The sequence below is a fragment of the Mytilus californianus genome, unplaced genomic scaffold, assembly GCF_021869535.1.
Source record: "Mytilus californianus isolate M0D057914Y unplaced genomic scaffold, xbMytCali1.0.p SCAF_7, whole genome shotgun sequence".
Taxonomy (NCBI): Eukaryota; Metazoa; Mollusca; class Bivalvia; order Mytilida; family Mytilidae; genus Mytilus; species Mytilus californianus.
The window spans coordinates 60,313,094-60,336,069 of record NW_026262723.1 but is presented as its reverse complement, the minus strand read 5'-3'; the positions used below and the strand labels follow the sequence as shown (position 1 = coordinate 60,336,069).

General features: G+C 31.3%; 1 protein-coding gene across 4 annotated transcripts in view; it reads left to right on the top strand.

The window, feature by feature from the left end:
* LOC127708371 (zinc finger MIZ domain-containing protein 1-like) overlaps positions 1-22,976 on the top strand; it is a 205,192-nt gene that overhangs the window by 62,982 nt on the left and 119,234 nt on the right. For all 4 annotated transcript variants that reach the window (XM_052213229.1, XM_052213231.1, XM_052213227.1 and 1 more), the window contains exon 2: positions 3,726-3,779. The gene's annotated coding sequence lies outside the window, so the exon portion shown is untranslated. The remainder of the gene's footprint in view (positions 1-3,725; positions 3,780-22,976) is intronic.

Here is a 22,976-nt window from a genome sequence, read left to right as displayed (position 1 = left end):
TGGTTAATGTTCTCTGAAGTGATATGGTTACAAAGTACATTATTGAAGTCTTCAAACTCCCCCTGAAAGATTTGATGTTCAGGTGTATGGCTTTTATATCATAACAATTCAAATCTATGGCATAAAAAGGGTTATTTTTATTTTGATTACAATACCAGATCTTGTTTTACAATTGAACAGAGAGGCTTAGTATTTAAAGTACTATACACATCAATAAAACTGGATTATGAAGACAATTTAAAAACTGATGGGCAAACTTTGCATTCACTTTCCAATGACTTTCATTGAAATTTTATAGTATTAAGCTGATCTTAACAAGTTTGAAGAATTCTATTTTTTACTGAAAATTTTATCATTACATGTCAAAGTGTAAAAAGCATATTAAACAACAGATTAAATGTTCTGGTATTTGGAAATACAGAGAAAAAAAGAAGCAAAATTTGAACCAATCAATGGTCAGCAAAATAAAAGTACACAATTCTTATTTGCATAATCCTGTTAGGATGTATGATGGTGCAAGGCATAACATGACAGAACTATACTAAAAATATCCTAATCTGGATAAAGTCAAGTAATCAATTACAAATAAACATATTTCTTAACCAGCTGTGTTTGTTCTAAAATATTACATGTAATACCAACATCAATATAGTTATAAAACTTCTTTTGTTTCTTCCACATGGATAACTGGAATCTTGAAAATCTTTTGGTAATATACTCTTGTTTTCAATCTTATTTCATTTTTGTGCATTTGTACATGTTAATATGGTGTAAAAATTGGTATCAATCTTGAAACAAATCCTACTCTATTATAACACGGTATTATAGTTACAGAAGTAGGTCTCTCTAGACAGGGTAAGTAATTGTAGTTACAGATACATAATCTTTTGGGGTAAAATTACGTTTAAAAGACATTGTTTTTTTCTTTTGGAAAATTATATTCTGAAGACAAATGGACCAGCAATGCAAAAAAATTATATTACATGCATATATTTCTCTGGAGGGTACTGACTTATGATCTTTTACTAGATAAATTAATCCATAAATAGAATGGTGTCCTTTTTCAGACTTCAGGGGGAAAATAAGCTTTTTCTTCAGACATGGTAAACTAATTCCCTCACAGAAAAGTGTCTTCTTTATATAAATAAAATTTATTGATGGAACAAACGGATATTTCATTCAAATATGGAATATAGGAGAAAAAATTACTCAAGATACAGCCAGGTTTTCCATGTAGACATCTCGTTTGAATTGTTTTACATTGTCATTTCGGGGCCTTTTATAGCTGACTGTGTGGTATGGGCTTTACTCATTGTTGAAGGCCGTATGGTGACCTATAGTTGTTAATTTCTGTGTTATTTGGTCTCTTGTGGAGAGTTGTCTCATTGGCAATCATACCACATCTTCTTTTTTATATCAGAATTATTCTTAGAACAAAGTGGGGTTTTCTGCAAAGAAATAATAGCCATTAATCCCAAACAGACAGGATTTACTCTAGGAGCAAATGGATGTTTTTTTTTCATATTGGATAAATTTATCAACTGTTAGCAGTCATTGTTCCATGAAAACAGAGAATAATTTTTTCTTGAAACAAAGAGGTGTTTTCTACAGACCAATAACAGACAGACCTTCCATATAGATATGGGGATTCAACTAGGAAAAAATTGATGTTTTCTTCAGAAAGGGTAAACAACACCACTAGCAGTCAGCTGTTCTGTATCATAGACCAAGATATTGCTAGGAACAAAAGGAAAATTGTTCAGACCACTAAGAGGCATTCTATGTTCCACAAAGACATAGGAACTACTCTGGAACAATAGGATGCTGTCTTCTTAAATAAATTACTTCACTATCAGCCAGTTGTTTTATGTATACTGGGGAACTACTACAAGAACAAGTGGTCTATTCACATACATGTATATGGTTAGTTAATCCACTTACACATTATTCAATGTAGACACTAACATCCAGATATTTAACATAGACAGAGGCATCACTGAGTGAACAAATAGATGTTTTCTTCAGAAGGAGGAAATACTTCATTAATACAACAGACATTTCATGTAGATGGGAGTTTTACAATAGGAAAAAGGATTGTAAACTTCAGACAGGTTAAATTAGTCCATTGGCAGCTAGATAATCCACATAGACAGGGAAATTACTTTAGGATCACAGGCATATGTTTCCTTCAGAAGGGGTAAATTATTCTAGGAACACAGGCATATGTTTCCTTCAGAAGGGGTATATTACTCCTATAACCATACATTTCCTGGAGATAAGAGAATTATTCCAGGAATAAACAATTGTTTTCTTAAGACAGGGTATTTAGTCCATTGGCAGCCAGATGTTTCACATAGACAGTAGAATTTTTCTGAGAACGAAGAATGCTTTCCTCAGAAAGGGTTTAGTACTATAACCAGACATTTCATGGAGATCAGAGAATTACTCCAGGAAAAAAGGATTGTATTCTTCAGACAGGATAAATTACTCCAGATGTCAGACATAGACAGATGAATTACTCTAGGAACAATAAATGTTTTCTTCAGAAGGGGTAAATTACCCCTTAAACCACTGTCAGAACATTTAATGAAGATGAGACAATGAGACCATTAGAATATTTAATTTATTCTTACTTGTTATGCATTGAAATTTATTGTGCATTTTCTTCACTTAGATTTTTTACATTACTTCTTATAACATGATCAAAGAACTTAACCTCTACTTGTGTTGTTTCTTTGGTCTACTTGTGTTGTTATGTTGCTGTCTTGTTTATTTTGTCCCCATCTTCTGTTACTCATAACAACTAGGTTCATCTGATTTGCACAAAAAAAAAAGAAGAATTTTGACCTTAAAAAATGAAAAGAGACGTGACATAACTTTGTTTGTCGCCCATGGTTTCCGTTCTATTGTAAAAAATGTAACTTTTTCTCAATTCAAATCACCAATTGTGAACCTGTTTTATCTTTTAAACTATTAAAACCACCACACAATCAACAAAGAATATGTGGTTTGTCTGCTATTTTGATTTAAAAGGGATTTAAATTTGTGCTCATTGAAAATCGCAGACATTTAACCATTGTCGTAACCCGTCGATGAAGTAACAACATGATCTTAAGGTCATCTTTTCAATTTGTTTGAACAAAAGTAATGCTGTATAAACTTGGTATGTTTAAATGTTACCGATTACCTAATATATAACATTTAAATTTCATTGGATTAGACATTTCAGAAAATTATAGTATTTTTCAATTTTGATAAATCATTCAATTTTTTTTGGCAATTTGTCATCATTTTGTGGCTTTAAGTAATATTTAGAAATAAACTTGTGTCATATCACAAATTTTTCGTTCTTTTATTGATATGTGATACGTCAAAATATTTTTATATTGTTGAACATTGTTCCAAATTTAAAATCTATATAATGTCTTTCATCAAACATATATTTTGCAGATAGATCAAATATAAGGTGTCAAAATTTGTGGTTTATGCTGAGTATGATTAAGATATTTAAAACAGTAGGTCGATTTAATTGTAATTTCAGAATTTTTATCATGACAGAGATTTTTTTATTGACTTTTTTTTTTGCTGAATTGCAGAAGAGAACAAGCCAAAGATAGAATTTTATTCTCACTAGAGGCATGTGTTAATAGATTTTATGATTCCATTAATAGCCAAGATTACTTTTAAGTGGTCTCTTAGTTAGACTTTTTATTCTTTTTTTACAGGGAAGATTCTGTATATGTTGTTTTAGTCCAGAAGTGAAGAAATCAGAAGTAAAGGTAATTTTGAATATATAAAGGTTTGAATCAATCTATTGCAAGTAATTGTTGTAAAGTTGGTTAATCCGTATGATAAGGGGTAGAAAGTATTTGTAAATACAATCCCAACTTAAAGTTGATGCACTGCAATTTACGGCCTTGAACGATTAGAGATCTATAACTGATATCATAAACTGCCTATACATATGACTAGTACTTTAACTTCGGCAGTAGTGTTATAGATCATGCATCAGTTATGTGCAAAAATGACACGTTGCACGTTGATCAAATGGAATGAATTAATTCATGACACAAATTGACACTACAGACAGTTGAAAAAACCAAATATACAGCACTTCTATTGCTGTTCTCCATCTCAAGGGCACAGTTAGACCTTCAACATGGAGCCAAAGCTCACAGTTGATACAATTTTTAGCTAAGTATGACAAAGTTGAACTCCGTTAATTGGTTGTCATCATGATTTCTGGGCTTCTGGATGTCTAGGAATCTAGACATCAACATTTTTTGTTTCTAGACCGAATCTTGGGAGTCAGATTGAATATCTTAACCATCTTTGGCTTGATAATGCCCCATGGGAAGAGGAAACTCCGTGTTGATTTTCAGGGTCTAAGAGTCAAAGGTCAAGGTCACAGCTGTTGATGGACTAAAATTTGGAGAGAGAGAAAATGGTTTCTGAATGTTAACTTTAACCATATGTCCATCTTTTACCAAACTTGTTTAGTTGATGCCTCTTTGGATGGAATGAATCCATAATGATTTTGGGGTCAGTAGATCAAGGTCACGTGAACTATTATTAAATGAAAATTGGTCAAAAGCTTGGCTTTCACATGCTGTCTTTTAAGCTATATATCACTTTTACAAAATTTGATTTCGGTAATGTCTGACTAAAATGTTAGTACATGACACATCTCTGATCTTAAAAGAATTGCTCTATTTTGATATATGAGTGGTATAAAATTCCTAGAGCCTCTGGGTTCTTGTAGAAGCAGCTTGTATTTGTTTTGTAATGATTAAAAGGTTTTTACACCTTTCAGTAACAATGTTTCAGTGGGCAATTTGACCTTTGACTTTATAAAAGGTGTTCCAGTGTATGTATTAACGATAGTCTCTCTTCCCTCACAGAAAAATTGTATTTTCAGTATTACATCCAATTTGTATTGCCTTATAGGCAGCTATTGGATCTTATTGACATTTATCTGTTGGTTGAAATACTGAGTATATTACATAAAATATGTCCTATCTTTCTCAACATATCATTTTTCTTTTAAATGAACATCTGTGATTTATAAGAACACATTTAATGATAAATGACAGCTTGCATATTGTTTATGAATGGTACAGGGTGATTTTTTCTTGACAATTAGTACCTTGCTTTGCTTCCCTTATACATGCACCACAAGATGTGACAGATTCACAGTGGAAATAATGTAACCTCTTTACTGCTAAATGCAGAAGAAAAAAATATACATTCTTCTTTCTTTTTTCCTTTTTAAAGATACGATTGTTTCTTTTTTAAGCCCTCAACCCTAGGGGAAGGGGGCATCAAGTATTACCCTTGTCCATCTGTATGTATGTCCCAAAATTGGTTTCCGTTCTCTAACTTTAGTTTGCCTCAACCAAATGTTATGAACCTTATACACAATGCTTATTACCATAAAACGCAGATCAGGTTCAAATTTGGGTGGCATCACTTTTACAGTTCTCTAGTTATGTCCCTTTATAGTGTTATATGCAAGTGGGGGCATCATCTGTGTCCCTTAGACACATTCTCCATTTATTTTTGAATAACCTATTACATGCAATTATACAAATTGTAGGTGTTGTACAGTTGTGTTGTAAATTTGTTGTTCATATAGCTGTGCTGTCTTTAGAAAAGTTTATGGGAAGGAACAGCTTCTTAGCTTGTTTTCCACCAATACAGGGGATAAAATAATGTTCTGTCTTTCTAACTATTATCTAATGTAAGTCCTACAATATACCCCCCTGGACCTACCTATGTAATTATTGTTAATTTGTTCTCGTCCTGAACATGACTGAAATATTTACCACTGGACATTAAGCAACCATCAAACAATAAATCCAACAAAGCATTAATGCTATTTGAAGTATGCTTTGTCGTGAAGTATAAATCCATGTATCATATTTTGTCAACATACTGAGACGTCATTGTGCATATCAAACCAAATAATAAATGCACACTCCATAGGAAGGAGCCACTTGAACATCACCATCAAGAAAAGGAAAATTAACAAGAGGAAAGGAATAATTTTCCTGTTTATCTTGATATTTGGTATGAAGATTAACATGGGAAATTCTACAGTCACTGTTGATATTATTAAGACTTGAAATGATTTGGAGCTTGTGTAAGACACCAATCTATTGCTGATGGGTGTTTGTTGACCTACATGTCTTTTTGACATTAAATATTCCAAAACATCCTATTTGAGACTGAAAGAGATTTACAGCTTGTATAGACACCAGACTATTGTTAAAGACATTTATCTCTTGATGTCTTTTGGCTGTTTATGTCATTGGGTTGCTGTCTTGTTGACGAATATCAGATATTTAATTTTATTCACATTTTTGTGTCATCAACAGGAGCTTTTTGTCATTTGATAATCTGTGTGAATTATTTAAGCTAATAACTTCTTTCTTCCTTTAATTAATTCATTTCGCTAGCTCCCATAGACAGCTGTATGACTGTTTTGTCAAGTGAAGTCAATATTAACCACAGGGGTCAATAAAGTGTTGTATAAATAGTTTTATTTGCTACCTCTCACCCTTCGGTGATCGGTTGACCAGTTTATCAACAAATTTGGATACAATCTAGCAACTTGTTGCCTGATCAGTGTAGGCATTAGTGTCGCTGCATCTTTGACAATATGTAATCCCATGAAGGTATTGACTTTATAGAATATGATTAATTATTGTTAAGTGATACATTGTTATGACCGTTCATTGTAAAGCTTTTACAATGTCACTAACAAACAAGATTTATCATATTTTTAGTAAAATCACTTAAGCGGGTTTTATTACATCAGCGTTCATATGTATTGATTTCACAAAATGAAAAGTGATTTAGATTCTATTTTTGTTGCCATTTGAAATATCAATTGCTGACAAATCAAGAAATGAAAATTTTTTAATACGATGCTTTATATGCCAGCGTCACGGAACAGCGTTCTTGATGTTCCCGATCATATCGTTTACTAATTGAAATATATTTTACAAAAGGCCGTGTGTGAGATACATTGATCCGTTATAGATGAGTTTACAGACTTATTTACCATGCATAAAAAGGAAACGCTGGATTTATTCCTTGTTTCTTTTACAAATAAAATTGATGACGCCAAACATTTATCGTCATGAAATAATTATGTAGTGGTTGATTATTGATATATAAGGATATTTATTGAATAGTATTACACAGTTGATCATTTTCTTTTGACTCTTTAAAATTAATTTTTAAAAATTTAGGAAAAGCACTATTGATTGGTTTATATTTTTAATTTTAATCTTGATTAATAATGATATGGAAATAAGAAAAATCACCAAGTTAATCACCCATAGTTCTCTCTACGTAATAAGTAACTTATTTAATCAATATTTATAGCATTTAGATTAAAAGTTTTCTATGTCATGTACATGCTTTCAGAAATTAATTATTCAAAATACGCTATAGTATGAAATTGGAAAAGTATCCATATAAAGCATTTGAGACTGAAATTTGTTTACATCGGTAATTGTCTATGTATCATTCTATGTATAGCTGTATGGTCTGTCTGTCCGCCTTTATATGTAGTGCTAAACATTCAGCATCTTGTCTGGTCCATCTAAAGAGTATTTACTTTACCTGTCGCTCACCTGACTCTAAACCTTACCTTTTGTATCTCACCAGAATCAAAAGGTCATCTGTATCTTACATATTAGTATCTCGCTTCATTGAAAAGGTTAACTTTATAACATATTAATATCTCGACCGACTCCAGGGGTCTTCTGTATCCAAATTATTTTTCAAATTTTCAAATTGATTTGATTGAATTATTTTTTATGGGAGTTACTGTTCTTTTTTATTAGCTCACTGGACCCAAAGGCCAGTGAGCTTTTCTCATCATTTGGCGTGCGTAGTCTGATAACTTCTGTAAAAATCTTCTCCCCTGACACAACTGGACCAAATTTAACTTAACTTGGCCATAATCATCATCAGGGTATTTAGTTTAAAAAATGTGTCCGATGACCCTGTCTGCCAACCAAGATGGCAGACGTGGCTAAAAATAGAACATAGGGGTAAAATGCAAGTTTTGTCTATTATTTTGAGAACCATTATAAATAGAGAAAATCTGACAATGCAAAAATTTTCAGAATGTTGAGCTCTACAAATTTTTTATTGACGTCAAAACTGTCAGGCGACTTCTTATAGGAGTTATTGCCCTTAGATTACAAATTTTATTATTTTTTTTTCTTTTTTGCCTATTATCTTGAAAACTATATAGATAGAGAGAAACTTTAAGTAGCAAAAATGATCAGCAAGACAAGATCTATGAATAAGTATGCATGGTCAAAATCGTCAGTCAACTCTTTATTAGAGTTTTTGCTCTTTGATGACTATTTTACCAATTTTTTTTTGTTTTTGCCTTATATCTTAAAGGTTATAATAGATGGGTAGAAACTTAAATAAGCAAAAATGATCAGCAATCCAGCATCTACAAGGACAAATGGAGAAATTTTTTCGACAGCTCCTTATTGAAGTTATTGCCCTTTTATGATGATTTTTACCAATTTTTTTTTTAGTAGACTGTGACTATTCATAGGAATGAGGATTTTTTTCACCCTCTTTTATGTTTTGAGCAAAAACTAAAGACGATAGAGAGAAACTAAACAGACAAAATGATCAGCAATACAAGATCAACAAAAAAGAGATTTTTGTCATGAATTCTATTCTTGTCTACAATGTTGGAGAGAGTCCATTGTTGAATATGCACATAGACCTAGGTGAGCGACACAGGCTCTTAAGAGCCTCTAGTTTCTATAAGAAAGGAGGGTCATATTTAGAGGGACATTGTGAGCAGCCGCATGATAACATTTATATATTTTCTGCTGATCAAGTTCATTAAATTAGTTTTTGTTTAGGATATAAAAGTCTTGTAACAATGTATATTGATATCTTTTGGTCAATACATAGACAAATTGGTTTTCAACATGTCACTTGTGATTTTAACAGCCACTTACGAAAAGTTTTAAAAACTCATTATGCTTGAAAAGAAAAATGGCTAAATTTGTTCATAGTTATTGAAATAGATATAATAATTGTTGAAATCAATGTTTTTATCAACATATTGTGCTATATCAATCGTTTGAAGAATCGCTGTTGGCTAGGGAAAAAACAAGTCTTCGTGTAATTATATACGGTAGATCATAAATTTATAATCAATTTCATGATTTCCTTTTACATACATCTGTCACTTAAGGGTATTTGACTATGAAAGACTGTTTTTTATATCGTTTTAAATACATTACTGAAAATGTTTCTTTTATCCTTGAGAAGCTGGACTTGAAAATGATTTTCATGGATGATGGATTTTATAGTTAAAATGTCATATCAATTGAACAATAGAAGTTCACTAACAAATTTCGCGCTCATCTGCTAAAATCTTATGGAAGAACAGCCATGCATAAAATATTGGAAAGATTTTCTAAAGGATGCCATGCTAATATGATGAATTTTATCAAGAAATTTTTAATTATAATTGATATTTAAGACAGAGGTACATAATTCTTATTATCCATATACTATAATTGTTCTTCTCATTCTAATTGACGTAACAAAATATATCTGATAAAAATTTACTTCTATTAGTCTTTCTTAGCTGTAATTGGCAAAACCTTTCGGAATTTTGTGTTTTAAATGCTCTTCAGTATCATACTTTATTTGGCTTTCTCACTCTTTTGATTCTACTAACTGCACTGATGAGTGTTTTGTAAACTGAACAAGAGTCGGGCGTACAAAATTATAAGCAACTGAACACGAGTCCGGCGTATGAAATTATAAGCAACTGAACACGAGTCCGGCGTATAAAATTATAAGCAACTGAACACGAGTCCAGCATATAAAATTACAAGCAACTGAACACGAGTCGGGCGTATAAAATTATCAACTGAACACGAGTTGGGCGTATAAAATTATAAGCAACTGAACATGAGTTGGGCGTATAAAATTATAAGCAACTGAACACGAGTCCGGCGTATAAAATTACAAGCAACTGAACACGAGTCAGGCGTATAAAATTACAAGCAACTGAACACGAGTCAGGCATATAAAATTATAAGCAACTGAACACGAGTCGGGCGTATAAAATTATAAGCAACTGAACACGAGTCAGGCGTATAAAATTATAAGCAACTGAACACGAGTCAGGCGTATAAAATTATAAGCAACTGAACACGAGTCAGGCGTATAAAATTATAAGCAACTGAACACGAGTCCGGCGTATGAAATTATAAGCAACTGAACACGAGTCCGGCGTATAAAATTATAAGCAACTGAACACGAGTCCGGCGTATAAAATTACAAGCAACTGAACACGAGTCAGGCGTATAAAATTATAAGCAACTGAACACGAGTCCGGCGTATAAAATTACAAGCAACTGAACACGAGTCCGGCGTATAAAATTACAAGCAACTGAACACGAGTCAGGCGTATAAAATTACAAGCAACTGAACACGAGTCGGGCGTATAAAATTACAAGCAACTGAACACGAGTCAGGCGTATAAAACTATAAGCAACTGAACACAAGTCGGGCGTATAAAACTATAAGCAACTGAACACGAGTCGGGCGTATACAATTATAAGCCTGGTATCTTTGATGAGTTTTCTTTCCCTAAACAATATTCATTCTTATCCATGTTTCATCTAAATTAACAAAATGTATGCTGATGTCATCATTTTCTCTTGGTCATGGCTAATTGATTGATTGATTGATGTTTAAGGCCACTGTATGCACGCTTGACTATACTATGGCAGCCAGTTTATTATTGGTGAAAGAAGTAGGAGTACCAAGAGTGAACCACCTCCCTTCAGCAGGAAAACTGTCAATCCTAGTCAATTAACATTGGAGATTAAACCAACTTGCCAAAAGTAGATTCAAACTCACAACCTCAATGTTTACAGGCTAGTTACTACTGTAGATAAACTATTCTCATGGTTAATTGAGTAATTAACAAACTGTAAATGGAAAAAACAGGACATGATATTACAATATCACATATTCAACAGTTTGATTCTTCATTATAACATATTCAACTGTGAATATTCATTATAACATATTCAACTGTGTGAATATTCATTATAACATATTCAACTGTGTGATTATTCATTATAACATATTCAACTGTGTGATTATTCATTATAACATATTCAACTGTGTGTGAATATTCATTATAACATATTCAACTGTGTGATTATTCATTATAACATATTCAACTGTGATAGTTCATTATAACTTATTCAACTGTTAATATTCTTTATGACTTACTCAACTTTTTCAAACTTGCAATTATTCATAACTACTTGATTACACAAAGTCACCTTTACATGTCAATTTCAGATGTTTAACTTATGATGTCATACATTGTCTTTATCTAAAAATCAGTGTATATGAATATAGATACAGGATAATATAGTGTAATTTTCTTTCTGATAAATGTTAAAAAGCCAGAAAATAAATGTTTTCTTGTTATTTATTCAGATAAAAATTGAAGTTGTATATATTGATGTATGTGTAACAGGTGTTCTTTGTAAAATTATAATGTTTTTTGCCTATTTTTGAACTGTTTGAAATGACATATCACACCTGTTACATATTTATATGATCTTTAATATAAGTAATACACTTTATTAATTAAAAAGAAGAAATGATGAATGAACATTACATACACGACAATTATACAGTTCAAATGAATTTAAGTAGATGTGAGGGTGAATGTCTGGTGTCCAGCAAACCAGCAACACAAACCAGAATAGATATAGAGATGGTAATACATGTAACAATAAGAATGAAAAGATATTTATCCATTTGAAAAATTCAAAAAGAAAGAAGACACACAAATTCCAACAAGGTCACCATGGTCCAGGAGCCAATAATTATTTACAAAACCATAGACAATAATAGCGAATTAAGGAATGCCTGGAGAATGGCAGTAATATCACTCTTTAAGCAAAGTAAGAATTTAAATTCAATGGTTTTACAATAACAAAACTTCTTACTTGCATGCTAAGAAGTCATTTGAAGTGTTGCGAATATTGAATGATTGACATTGACTTACATCAACAGTTGATAGGCATTTGTAAGTTCTCATCTGACTGTTGGTAGGCATTGTAAAATGAGTTTGACAAAAAAAGTCGCTTTCCTTTACAGTAGTATTTGATATGATATTTTCATCACAATACATATAGCAAACCCTTCAACATGTAGTTGTGGTTATACTCTCTTGACATGTGTGTGGGTTATAAAGCCTTCAGTGTGCAGTCATTGTCTCATTTTTGATTTTTTTTTTCATTTTTAGATAAAATAATATTAAAATAGTAGTGAACAAAAGAAGCTTGTTTGATAGGCCCCAGCATGGCCCTATTTCTAGCTTGAATGTAAAGTTATCGTGGAATGCCCATATCACAATGACTAGATAGAAAATAAGTCTTTTTGTTTGATAATTTACATGAGTGTTCTTTTTATGCATCATTATTGGTATAAATTTTTGTTTTCCACCCAATTCAATGAAAAAATGGTTATTTGGGACATGAAAATAAAGCAAATACATTGCTGAAAAAAATCTTAACATTATGTTTGTTATAGTGAATGATCTTTCTGACTTGATTCAGTTTGTCAACTATGTTTTGTAAGGTCTAAATGTAGATGAAATCCAGAAGATTTGTCAACCATCACCAAAGTCTGTATTTTTGACCTGATTGTGATGTCACTGTCAAAGCTTTGTAAGAAAAACCTGACACACATTGTATTTCCAAGAAATTATCAAAAGATGCACCCAACAAGCTTTTTAAATGGACAGACATAGGATTTATTTAAAGATTCTGTTTTATTTGGAATGGAAATAAGATTGTACAGAATGTCCAAAATTTCTATGTTCCTCGACCTTATAGGCTTTATGATTTGTGGAAGTTGATTATGAAAAAAAGGAAGGGAATAAAATGTGGTTTACACAGTAGGTTTAATGATTGTGATTTCTATGTTTATACATATATAAAAGAAAGAAAAAAAGATATGGCGATCTTTACGTTTTATGTCGAGTTCAGCACGAAAACATTAGATGCATTCTTTGATTTCATATCTCCTGGATGCAATAAGTTATGTAAATAATTTGTTTTTAATTGGGACAAATAAAGTTTATTAGAAAACAAATTTGAAGGTGTATTACTTTAATCAAGAAAAAAATGAGAGCTACAATGAGAATTCACACTTCTGTCTCATTGCAACCTCTTGAGGCAAAATATTCACCTTTTTAATTGCGAAATCTGTTTGAAATCAAGAGAATGTTTAGAAGTGATTTTCCTGTCTTAACCACATCAGAGAGGACCTTATCATGTCCTGGTACACATTACATCACCATTTCTTCCTTATCAAAGAGAAAAGTGTAACAAGCTATTGTTTCAAAAGACCTCAATTCTATAGAGAATTCTTTATATAGATCATGATCAATTTTATACCTGTTTTAGGAGTTTCGTTTTAGGTTTATTGAAAATAATCATGAATTATTAATTTCTGTTCTAATTGAATAAGATTACATTTAAAATATTGTTTAAAGGGATGGCAGGGAATCGTTTTATATCACAATTTATCTGTCTCTTCTAAAAAGGAAAATGAGATTTAGTGTTAGACTCATGGATTGGCACTATAGCAGCAACAATTGAAAATAAGGTCAGATAATATAAAGATAAGGAGATGTGGCTTGTTTGCCAATGAGACAACTATCCACCAGAGTCCAAATGATGTTGATGTTAGCACAACTATCGATATAAGTCACTGTAGACCTTAAACAATGAGCAAAACCCAAACCGTATAGTCAGCCATAAAGGCCCTGTCATTACAAGATGTGAAACAATTCAAACGAGATTACAAATTGCCTGATTTATGACCAAACAATAAATTAAAAAAACAAACAAATATGACAGCCAACAACCAACTATAACCACTGAATTACAGGTTCCTTATTTTGGTTAGGCACACAAAGAATGTGTTGTTGAGGTTAAAGATGGTTGTGAGTACTTTAATTTGTATTACCGGTAAACAAAATCCATTCCTAGAGTCATTTTTAACACCTAACCTTTCATTTACCAAGAGAAAACCTTCAATTTGTAAATCCAAAAAGTTCTGAGCCTTTCACCTGTGATATTTAGTTCAGTTTTGAGATAGCAGACTTTGAAAGGAAGAAAAGCAACAAAGTTTGTAACTTAAAATTATGAAATTTTTTTCAAGAAGTTTATAGGTGCAGAAGAGTAATTGCTGCATTACTAGGAATGGGAATTTGGTAATGCACTTCATAAGAAGTACAAGATAATTCTTTTCAGACTGTTTTTGAAAGAGGTCCATGTTTGTGTTTTCGTTTGCATTAACTTATGCTTTATAAATTTGGTTGGTTCCATGTGCTTATCTGGATTAAACTTCATCAAAAATGCTTAAACTCAAAAGTTTGGAAGCCAAGGATGTAAAAGTACTTGAGTAATTGAGAAGCTGTATGACCAATACCTCCTTTGAAACCAGATTTTTTATGTATAAACACATTTTACAAATACTGTTTTTTCTTTGAATTCTGCTAAATATATTTACACCTGGATGTAACAATATTTCATAAAGTATATCAGCTTATTATCATTAGGCATCATTAATCAAAGTTGTCTATGTGCTTTAACCAATGTTTTCTAAAACTTTCTCCGAGACCCAAGTCAGTTATAAGCTTTAATAGATTCATACAATTAGTCTTTTGATATAAACTGACAGATCGAGCCACACAATTAAGTAAACCCGACGTTTACCATAGAAATCATGACAATTTTTCCAATATTGAAAATGTATGAAAAATTGTTAGCAATCAACACAGAACCTTTTGTGAATCAGTTTCAGTTAATCATCGATGTTTTTATTCAAAAGCTAGATCAGATGTATATTTCGTTGCGATCACAGTTTTGCGTTAATCTAATTGATGTTTTTATGGCTTGAGTATCGCACCATTTTTGTACTTGTTAATCTTGTCTTTTTCAAAACTCCTGATTACTCATTATATTGTTATATAATTGAACAGGATTGGTGTAATTCCAGATTTGGAACTATTGAATTATATTTGTCGTATGTGGACGTACAACTTGAAGCAATCTTAATTATTTCTCTTAGACAGAAAAGATTACTTTTCTAGACAATGATTTATGTTTTGTGTGAAATAAGTTGTAATTGTTTATTTTAAGTAAAATTGATTTCCAATTTCCACCCGTCATTATGAAAAATAAAAACATTCATAGATGATTGAATTACTACTAAGTCTATCTTAATTTACCTTAATTACTAGTGCATTTCCAGGAAAGGGATGTTGGTATGCCAATCACAGACCAAATTTATTGTATGCCTTTGTGCTTCTGTCTGTCTGTCTGTCTGTTTATTAGATCACATCTCCGAATAACTGAAATTTTCTTTGACAAACCCATACTTAATTTTAAAACAAAATTAATTCTTGATTTTGTCAATTTTGATTTCCCACTGCTACAGAGTTGAAGGCTTTATTCATAAGAATAAACATTTTTGATATATCTCATGATCTCACATGTACTTTTACTCTTATCTTCATTACATGCCAAATAAGGGTTTTATCCCCCAATTAATTGGTTCACTGAACACGGCAATATAGTCTGAGCAGAGTATTGTGTTCGATAGACGTAGATTTTTGTTGCCTCTGTAGCATCCAACATAATTCATTTTAAATCCAAGCTTTATGTTTTGTTTTAAGAAATGACAACTCTATGATGTATTGTTTTTAATTTTCAAACTTATCAAGACTTAGTGCTATATTACTCTTACAAAATTTTTTGAACTGCTTTAATTGTCGAACTTGAGTCAGTGCTGATTATTTTAAGCTATGATACGAGCATCAGTCAGATTAATTGTATCATCAGATAGAGTTGGAGTGCTAACAGAGAAATTTTATGAGTTTTCAACTTTTCAAGGGGCATAACTCCTACAAATATCCTTAACCAGCATTTGTTTTTAAACTTAAGTGCCAGCAACTCTTTTCACAAAAAATCTTGCGATTAAAATTGATCGTAAGTTATACTGAAATGTTCATGACTTACAAGTATTTTTACTCTTAAGATTTTTTGTGAAAAGAGCTCCAGATTTTCAACATTTAGCTTCCCTACAAGTATTGGCTAGTTTGATTGAAAATAGAAAGTTTCTAGAGTGCTGACAGTTTGGATGTACAGATTCATCCCCTGAAGTTTTGATTCCCTCACCCCACATTTTGAGGGTTAAGTAAGCACTTCTTATACAATAGTAAAATATAGAATAACTGTATTGTATCACACTGTCAACTGAAGATCAATGAAACAAAACTAACATATATTTGGTTTATTTTTTGTCAAGTTTCTTCACATTGAGGACCTTAAAAGGGGTAGTTTTATCATTGACATGTTCATTGTTTGTGTTTAAGGGATGTATACTATGCAAATGTGACAGTAAATGTTTTTGTAGGGTAAATTTTTGGTAGTATGCCTACCATATACATTGGGAAGATTTCCTTGGAAAGGTATACTAATGATATAAATAAAGACCACAAATGGATTTTACCGTAATAAACTAATTAAGATCAAGTACACAGATTATCACTCATATGATACCTTACACCTTTGAGAAGATCATAAACAGTGCCCCCACAAATAAGGAACTATCCAATGTGGTGTGAATATTTATATTTAGTATTGAATTAGTTCATTAACTCTTCACACAGCATACTCTTTTTATGAATTGAAACATGTATGACGTATTGATAATTATCCCATTGTTATGCTTAAGGCATGTTCTAGATATGGACTTTTCGTTTAGATAATCAAGCTTACAGAATTGCTTTAGTAAAAAACTGTATTTCAAAAGAAGTAGTCTAAAATTTTAAGACATTAAACCAAAGATGAACGGTTAGATTTTAAGAAATTAAACCTTAGATGAACTGCCATGATTTTAAGACAGTGAAATTAAACCAAAGATGAACTGCCATGATTTTAAGACAATGACATTAAACCAAAGATAAAATGCCATGATTTTAAGACATTAAACCTTAGATGAACTGCCATAATTTTAAGACAGTGACATTAAACCTTAGATGAACTGCCATGATTTTAAGACAGTGACATTAAACCAAAGGAGAATGTTTGATAAGGCCCAACATGGCCCCCTTTTTCTAGCTTAAATTTAAGATTAGGAGTTATTGACCAATATCACAATGAATCAGCTTAAACAATGACTAGATAGGAAATAGGTCTTTTTGTTGAAAACCAAATATTGCCCATACCAAACATACTTCTTTGTCAATCAGTCTTGATTAGACAGAATTTGTTGTGTGCACGATTCCAGTGTAGGAGTTTGAACGTTTTATCCACTGCTAGGTCAAACCAGAGACTTCTTCTCTCCTATAACTACATGGCCAATTCTTTTCTTCACTTCTGGGACTACATGGTCAAATCTTTTCACACCTATAGAGATGAAGATTTGGGAAACAATTGTTTTGAAGGTTCTTAGTAGTGTTCACTGTGTGGACTACTTTGTAATGATGATGCAACATGGGTTTAAATTTGTAGGAATAATGTATGGAAGATTCTTCATAAAAATTATTCATTTTCATTCATAGACCCAAAAAAATTACCAGAACTTGCATTTTTCTAAGGAACTACAAATCAGAGCGTCCTTAAATTTGCTATCAAGTTTCACATGGTCATGCTATACAGCTTGATGCCTTTTCACATTCATCTCTTGTCAACTTTTTGTTAACGTGAATGTATTCTTACAAATATTAGCCATGTATGAAAGTTTCATTGCATTTTTCTCAGGAACTACTTATCAGAGCTTTGTGAATTTGTCACCAAGATTTGTATGAGCATACTTTACCTTTTGGTTGGTTTAGCAACCATTCCTCATCAACTACCTCTTTACTGAATACTGATAACAGGGTATCATTAGTGAGCAATAGTTCGCATTTCATACTGTTTTTTTTTTCTTGTCCTTAGTTTGCATGAAATATTTGCCACTGGGAGTTAAGCAAGCATCATATAATCTTATTTGATTTTATTGTGTTGTTGTGTTGCTGTCCCATTGACATATACCAGCTATCTTTTTTGTTGATATTGAGTTTATCTTGTTTATTTCAAATTAAACAGCAGTTTAATGCACTGAAAAACCAATGGTTTTTTCGTGAAGCTTCTTTTTTAAATTTCTGTTAAAAAAATCGTAATGAAATTGATTTGCAACAGTAAAATCAATGATTAATGTTCCAGACAAATAAAAATGTTCTGATTCCAGAAAAGTGAAAAAATAGTTCTAATGTATAGAATGCTGCAGCTTAATTGTTTTTTTTTCTCCCGAAAATCAATGACATGTTCTTAAGTAAAATAAGATAATTATTAACATGTATTGAATTAATTCTAAGAGTTTGTAAAGAGGATTTAGCCGTTGTTTAAGAACCACTCATCTGATTAGGGATACAGCTTTCGCTTCCGCACATTGCAATATTGTTTTAAAGTTGATTCCATAGTGGAATAATTGATCCATTATTACAAATAGACAAACAGATTTACAGCCCATCCTTTGACTTTTAGAAATATGAGTTCCATCTAATGAAATGATCTTTATTGATTCACGGTAATAATTGTCAAACAATCTACACAACTGTGTATCTATGTATTGCTATCGACTAAATCATTTTTAAATGAATGCTTTTAATACCATCTAAGAGCTAAAGTATTTATCATCTTTTTTTACATAATTATGTCGTGAATTGAGAAATACATTATTTCGAATTTAATTTGAGAAGAATACAATTTGAACTAAATATTTTTTTATACATCAAGTGTCTCTAGCAGGCAGATCCTGTTGACCCTTCCAGAGCACCTTGGTTTACCCCTGCTTTTTATTGGGTCTTGTGTTCCTTTACCCTTGATTTGATGTATAATGTTTTTAAGACCACCTTTTGTCTTTTTATCTTTCTTCTTTTTGCTACGGTACTGTCTGGCTCTCTAATACTGGATATATAAGTGCCCCTTTTGGCATCATTCTATATTTCTGCACTTTTTATCTCAAGTTACTTTTTTTGTGGACTGTTGAAGTACTATCAACATACATTTCTGTGTACAGTGTACTTTCTAATAATACATATACAGGATAACAGGAATTTCCAAAAATATTGGACAGAGCAACAGACCATACCAACACCAAACTCCTCCATTCAGGTGCATTTTGGGTATTTTACTAATTGATCCAACATTGTATGTAGGTATCTTTTTATTGTTAATATGTCAAACACTACGTAAATGCACTGGTTATATACTTCTTGAACTGCGTGCATAAGTCCTTTAGTCCTTTCACCTGTCTGTCTATTGGTCAGTAATTTTGGCTTCTGGATGCTTAATTTAAAACTTTATATTGGATTGCAACCGTACTTGAATATGATATGATAAGAGGAAGATGTCTATTGATTTTAAGGTCACTACATCCAAGATCAAGGTCATAGTTACAAAAAAATCAGTGGAAATTTGTCGTGGTTTCTGGATGCTTAAATCAAAAACTTCATAAGGGATTGCAACCATTACTTTAATATATGGTCACATTTAATTAGTATAAGATCCATATGGTTTTGAGGTCACTATGCCCAAGGTTAAGGTCTATATTCCAGAATAAGCAATATCATTTGAATAATACAAATTAGCTTGATGCTTATTAGTGATTAGGTCATTATGAAAGCAAAAATAGCACAGCATGGCACCATTATAAATTTTCATCCTTCACTGACTTTATAAGATTAGCATCCCTTTTCAGGAGATCCCCATAGAAAAATTCAATGAAACTTCCACAGAATCTAACAGTTTTGTATCCATATTTCACATAATATCTTGTGGCCTAAAGAACCTTATTAAATGTGCGAATAAAAGGTATAAAATGGCCTTCAATCATTGAAGGTTGTATAGAAGCAGAACAGTCATCAAAATAAGGTCACTGTTTTGTGAATTTTCACACATTGATACAAGATTCCTTTTAGAAAAAGAAATATTTTATGATTTTTGATGGATACTGGTATCATGCATTTAAAGAACAATTGTTAAAAACATTGCAGCCAATACACCTTAGGAATAGATATTTGATAGGCTAGACTCCGGTTGATTTACATGATTTTTTATGGTCTAAACTCAGGTTGATTTACATGATTTTTTACAGTCTAAACTCATGATTTTTTATAGTCTAAACTACGGTTGATTGAGATGATTTTTTATAGTCTAGACTCTGGTTGATTGAGATGATTTTTTATAGTCTAGACTCAGGTTGTTTAAGAGATTGACATAATGTATAGGCACCTGTCTATGTTTGAAGGCTGTTTCTTGTTCTCTATATATCTTATGTTTTTTTTTGTGTTATTTGGTTGCTGTCACATTGAGGTTTACCTCCTTTATTTTATACTTCCACATGAAAAAAATATCAAAAGTTTATTAAAAGTAGGATGTAATAAAGATGTAACCTGAAACATTGCAGGCTAAGTTAAGTAAATAGGTGCAAGTTTATACTAAATCATCTATACCTAACATTTGTAATTTGAGGTTTTTATTGTTTGAATATAACCTGTCCCAGTTAAAAGCAACCACAAAAATGTTCAATGGAAAACTTTCTTTAAATGTTTTCACATAAACAAGTAAGATTAATTTTTATAAGCAGAATTTTATGAAACATTAGACTGAAAAAATTAAAGATCATTTTGTTCTAAACTTATTGAACCAAGACAACTTGTATCAATTGACGCACCCTTAAAATGTGTTGTTAACAATTACCGATTGATGAAACCATGAGTTTTTATGTACAACATCTGAAGATTGAGGGTTATCTTCATAAATACGCAATTGCTCTACTGTTAAACAGCTATTAACAATTTAGCCTAATAATAGCTGCCGTTTCCTGGGTGGTTAACTGGTAAAATTGGCTAAGATCAATTCTACGTCAATTGTTACCAAAATAAATTGCTTCTTGTTGCTTATGTTTTTTCTTACTGTTTATATATTTTGTTCTGCAATATTTTTATTGCCACGATAGTGTAGTGAAATGTTAGATAACAAGCTGATCGTAGCTGGGTTTTACAAGGTGCCTGTAGTAAATGTAATTGAAATGCTGTAATCAAGATATAGTAGAAAATATCACACATTCTGTAGCATGAATTGTATAGTTTAGGAATGGTTGTGGAATAATCTCACATAAATTAAGAATAAACAAACTTTAATTGATGTGTTGCTTACTTAATGTCCAGTGGCAAATATTTCAAGTATATTCCACATGATAGTTAGCTTACCTTATTATTTTTGAAAACTTTACTTTTGTGTAGAAATGTATTTACAAAACTTTTGTTTCATTAATAATTTAAAAAAAACATTGCTTCTTCGATAGTGATTGCTGGTATATAGATATTTGTGTTAGAGTGATATTAAGAAATAAATAATCAATCAATCTGGAAATCAATCAGTCATTGGTGATTTTTCAAAGACTTATGATATTTTCATTTAAGTATTGAAAAAAAAGCTTAAATTCAGATTTCTCCAAATACTTTTTTCTCAGGAGGTCCTTGAAGAAAATTTGCTGGTCCTCACTATTATTTCTATTGCAAAATACCAAAATTGTGTTGGTCCTTTCCAAAGTTTGGTGGTCAGAACCTCGGTTCTTCAAGATAATTCAAAAGTTTAATCATGAAAGCTTATCACAAATCCAAGATTTTTTTCTACAAGTGACCCATGTGAACATAATTTCCTTGTAAAAGGTGATAAGTGTGTACAAAATACCCATCACACTTAAATGAATATTTGTGGTGGAAAAAAATAACTATTTACAGCAAAAACTGTAAATTATGCATAAAACACAGATCTGAATATCAGGATTAAGGCACTCCTTAAATGGCTGTGTAATCAATAAAATTTAATTATTGATATAGTGAATAATTGATATCTATAAAGAGTAATATATTGTCTGTTTGTTTGCTCTTTCAAGCATATTACTTTTATCCCTTTGTATGATACAGTATCAGTATATCATGTCAGGAGGTTGTTTCACACATGTACATAGCTTATGATTTATTTAGAACGTAAATGAAACAAATTGGGACTAAGGACCTGTAGTTATATGTAAGGGAGACAAATGATTACAACAAACTCAACATTATAAGGCTTATAGGAGATAAATTATTACAAACAACTCAACATTATGAAAGTTACCTTGAAATTAGTCTCATTTGTTAAAAGCAGAAGCCTAAACGAAGAATAATTTAATCTATGTACTTTAAGGATATGACAGGCAACTTTATAAAAGGAAGTGCAATGACTAACTTGAGGAAAAGAACGATTTCGATAAAATAATGTTAAAACATATAGACGAAAAGATAATTAAATGAAGAAGTCGAAAGGAACACAATATTGAACTTAAGTACTGAGGATATCTGTAAAACTATTACTCCTGGCTACCAAAATTACATTATTTTTATAACCTTTCAGCGTTAAAAGCTCCCTAGTGAAATATGTATTATATAATCCTACAGTCCTCTTAAGACTAAGACTTATCTCCTTATGTAACATATTATACAGTAGTAAAATTATGTTATATCGTTAATATGTGCAACATATGCATAGATAATCAAAGATTAATAACTCAGCTGTAAGCTACGAGATTTGTAGTAAGCATTTTAAGTGGCAGCGCTGTTAAAATGAATATTTGCCAACCAAACAAAAATTTTTAAAATGAGTTTGTTTGTCTTTTCATAATTATTAAAAGGGCTTAAATATGTTTAGGTTTTCTTTAAAATAACTTATATCTGATTGATTAATTGATGAATGGATCCTTAATCTCCAGGGGGATAAATAACATACATAATGAGGATGATAACTTTTTAATTTCATTTGGATGTACTTAAT